Genomic DNA, 4,241 nt, shown 5'->3' with positions numbered 1-4,241 from the left:
ATGGTGCCCCCAATCACCAGGGCCAGCTGCTCTGGGGGCAGAGACCACCAGTACTGTGATGCCTGCCTGGGAAAGCCACTCTCCCTCACAGCCCTGGCCTGCTGGGGCAGAACTAGGGCAGCAACCCTACCTCTGGGTTTGATCTTAGGAGTGATAGGAGCAGGCCTGCTCGGACGGGTTCCAGGAGGGATGCTGCTGGCTGGGTTCCGCCAGCTCTCAGAGGAGAAGCCGTTTACCCCAGGGTCTGAGAGCCCGGGGCAGAACCTTCTAGTTTTCCTTGGAAAACAGCTGGCCCTGCCCTTGGGATTGTCGCTTAAAGAAGCCATTTCCTTGCGCTTCTGAGTAGAAATCAAACCTGCCCTCACCAGAACCTCCATATCCCCTGGGCTCCTGTTGAGGCCAGGAGGGGAGCTGGGGTGTGGACGCAGTCAGTTAAGGAAAGCCCTGAAAGGTACTTTCCCCCTGGTCTGCAATCAGACCTCTACCCTCTGGGGCCCTGGAACCTGCTGCAAGGCTGGACTCTTCTCTAACACCCGCTCCCTCCCCTAGCCGTCTATCAAGGTGAGCACGTGCTTAGGCGAGTTGGTGGGAGGCGGTGGACGGGGTGGGGAGGAAGAGCGGGCAGGCCCCTTTGCTGCTGGCCCTCACACGTCCGCATGTGTGGGACCTAGGAGGCTTCGCCCCGGGGGTGCTCAGACGCTGGGTTCCAACCGCTGGCCACCTGGGGCGGGCCAAAAAGGTGCCTCTCTTAGGGTGACGTGCGGCCGCGGGGCATCCCGGTCTCAGGGGTCTGCACTGGGTGGGGTGGTGAGAAGGCGGGACCCCCCACACCTCCTAAGCCGCGACTGACCGCGAAGAGCGGGCCTCAGCCTCCACTCCATCCTAGCGCCCCTCGAAGAGCGCGCCGAGGCCGGGCAGGGCAAGCGCTGCGCCCCAGCGGGGGCGGTGCGGCTGAGGCAAGTGCCGGAAGGGTCGCAGAGGGGCCGGGGCTGGGCTGGGGAGGCGAGGCTTGCTTACCCGCCATGGGGCTGCACCCGCAGGCTGGTCTCGCCGGTCTGGGCGGCTGGGGCTGGGCTGCCAGGCCGGCTCTTAAAGGGCGGCGGGGCGCCGTCGGGCGGGCGCGGGGGCGGTCCATGGTGGCGCTGGTGCCCAGCTGCGGCGCTGGGAGCCGCGCAGTGCACGGCAGGGGCAGGGACCCAGCGCCGGGAGGCCGCAGTCCCGCCCCAGCCCGTCCCTGGCCCAGGCCCAGGCCCGGAGGTGGAGGGGCGCAGAGCCGACCGTGAGCTCCCGGAAACCGCAGGGCTCCGGCCAGGGCGGGTCCCGGGCGCCAGTGCCTGGGCGCCCGGGGCTCCCTGCGGCTTGGGGCAGGGTGGGGTGAGAGTACCACCCCCATCCCGGAGAGCAGAACTACAGCCTTCACCGCCGCGTCTGACACAGGGCCCCGCACGCGACCCCTCACACCTGGTGGCCAGGACTGAGCCCCCGCCCTCCCAGATCCTCCACAAGCCGAGGCCCCTCCAGGCGCAGCTCCGACCCCGGCACGAGGGAGCCTTCCCGGATCCCGGGGTGGAGTCTCCGCGCGGGTCCCGGGCCCCAGCGCTGCCCGCCTGACGGTCTTGGGCAGGGATGCGGCGCTCGCGCACCCGTTCGCTCTCAGCGGACAAAACGGTCGAGAGCGTAATTCTGGAGCGGGTTCCAGAAGCTCCTGGGTTCCAACTCAGGCTCCTCACTCGCCAGCCCTGCGATTTGGGACAACTTAACGTCCGCACTCTGGGTTCAGTCTCCTCAATTGGGTTAATGTCCGTGAGGGGCTCTCGTAAGGGCGGCTGGCCTGCTGGTTGGTAACTTACGAAGCATGTAAGGAGCACTTAGAGCGGAGGAGCGGCGCGGCCCAGCCCCTGTTAGGGTGGTTATCGGATGGAGGCCAGCGTCGCTTGGGTCCCCTCTGTACCCCCAGCGCCTATTATTATGGTGATTATTAGAACGCAGGGCCCGTGCCCACTAGTCCAGGCTGGCGAACGCGCCTTGCGGGAAAGGTGGGAGTAAGGTCGCTGCGCGTCCTCTCTGGTCACCCCTTGGCACGCCCTGGCCGCACCCCTATGGTTCCCCCGCCGAGGCTCTGGTGGGGAGCGTCTGAGACCTCGAGGCGTCTGAGTGGGGAGCGAAAGGAATGTGTGTATCTGTGGTGCAGGGGAGTGTGTGTGTGTGTGGGGGAGGGGTGGTTGTGGGGGAGTGCGTGTTTTGGGGGGATGGGCCTTCTCGTTTTACAGCCTTGAAGGTTGTGTCCAGAGTCATAACCTGGGTCCCACACCCCCGCGTCACCTGTGCCTGTCCTAGGGGGCAGTCAGTGTGCGTGAGGCTCCACCCTGCCTGGGCTTTGGCTCACCTAAGGCGGGGAGGGTGGTGAACTGGGGTGCCCCACTGGGCCGGGTCTGGGAGCCCTCAGCGCCAGGGTGCACAGGCCGCAGCCACTCCCCTTCTAGGGTCTGGGCGGTGGGGGCATGAGAAGGCGGAGACCCAGGCCTCTTCACCCAGTAACTGTCCTCAGCTGTGCGCTTAACTGGCTCTCCGCTCTGCTTGGAGACAGTCTGTGGTGTCTGGAGAATCCTCCCCCACTTCTGCTTCCCCGAGGTCGCTGTGGGGGCAGGTGTCTCAGGAAATGGGGCCTGGGTCCCACCGAAGGCCTCGGATCTGAGTTATATGTCTGTATGTTTGTTGTTGCCCCTGCAACAAAGTACCACAGATTGAGTAGTTTAAGCCACACGCATATTATCTCACAGTTCTGGGGGTCGGGAATCTAAACTGGATTGGCAGGGCCTATGCCTTCTGGAGGCAAGGGAGCTGTTTCCCAGCGTTTCCAGCTCCTAGAGGCTGCCAGCTAGTGGCCCTTTCCTTTGTCTTCAAAGCCGGCAGCACAGCCTTTTCTAACCTCTCCCGCTCCGGGTCATTTCACATCAACTCTTTCTGCCTCCCTCTTGTAAGTGTGATAGCCTACCTTGTTTTAACCTGAATTGACTGTCCCTTAGCTGAGAGAGCTAGACAGACTCCATTTTGACTCCTTCACTTGCAGCCCCTTACCCACCCCCCTTCCTCGAGGACTTAACTTGTGCAAGCTGATTCCCAGCACATCAAAGAATGCAATTAACAGATAAGATACTGTGGCAAGCTATATCCACAGTTCCCAGGAATTTGCCCAGTTGATAGTACCCTAAGCCCCCACATTTGTGTCCGGTTGATGGTACCCAAAGCCCCTGCGTCTATCACCTTGTGATGGATTTAAAACCCCTGCACCTGGAACTGTTTGTTTTCCCGTAACCATTTGTCTTTTAACTTTTTGCCTGTTTTGCTTCTGTAAGATTGCTTCAGCTAGTCTCCTCCTCCCCTTTCTAAACCAAAGTATAAAAGAAAATCTAGCCCTTTCTTCGGGGTGGAGAGAATTTTGAGCACTAGCCGTCTCTCGGTTGCCGGCTAATAAAGGACTCCTGAATTCATCTCAGAGTGTGGCGTTTCTCTATAAGAGGCTCATCAGATAATCCAGGATAACCACCACCCCCATCTCAAGATCGTTAACTTAATCACACCTGCAAAGCCCCTTTTGCCATGTAGTCATGGGGTTGGGGGATGAGGATGTGATGTCTCTAGGACCATTGTGTGGACCATGTTGTCCATGCGGTACCCTGGGAGGGGTGGCTTACATTTCCCCTTCCTCTGTCTAGAGTTCAGTGTGCCTCAACACTGGACTCAGGCAGCTAGCAAGGCTCAGGGGACTCCTACATGGAACCCATCAGCTATCTTGACCCCTTCTCCCAGCTGCCATGCACCCCCACCTGACTACCCCAATGGGGCATGGCATCCACACCAGCTGCCTCCATGATTGCACCCGAGCTGTACTCAGGCTGTTCTGGGGGTGGAGTTGGGTAGTGGGATGTTTTTTGAGAAGGGAATCCCTTCTGGCACTTCCTGAGTGCCAGGCCCAGAGCTGCCATCTCTCGTCCCCCATGCTGTGCTTTTCCAAAGTCCCCATCTTTCTCTGTGTCGCCAAGTCCTGACAGCTGTTCTTCCTCCGTCCATCTCTATCATGGCAAAAACCTCGCCCAGCCCTCCATCACCTCTCATCTGGAGCTCTGCGTGGGCCTCCTCTCAGCTCTTCAGATTCCATGCTGCACCCACTCCCCTTCCCAGCTGTTGTCTTCCAGGCTCCCCTCCCATTCTCATCCCCCCACCACCCATCTCTCTGCAGT

The 4,241-nt window shown here is 61.0% G+C and overlaps 1 pseudogene; it reads right to left on the bottom strand.

The window, feature by feature from the left end:
* Nucleotides 1-1,793, bottom strand: part of LOC116465108 (synaptotagmin-15B-like) — a 4,775-nt pseudogene extending 2,982 nt beyond the window's left edge.
* Between the last annotated feature and the right edge of the window lie 2,448 nt (nt 1,794-4,241).

The sequence above is a fragment of the Hylobates moloch genome, unplaced genomic scaffold, assembly GCF_009828535.3.
Source record: "Hylobates moloch isolate HMO894 unplaced genomic scaffold, HMol_V3 SCAFFOLD_3018, whole genome shotgun sequence".
Lineage (NCBI taxonomy): Eukaryota > Metazoa > Chordata > Mammalia > Primates > Hylobatidae > Hylobates > Hylobates moloch.
This window is presented reverse-complemented; position numbering and strand designations above follow the sequence as displayed.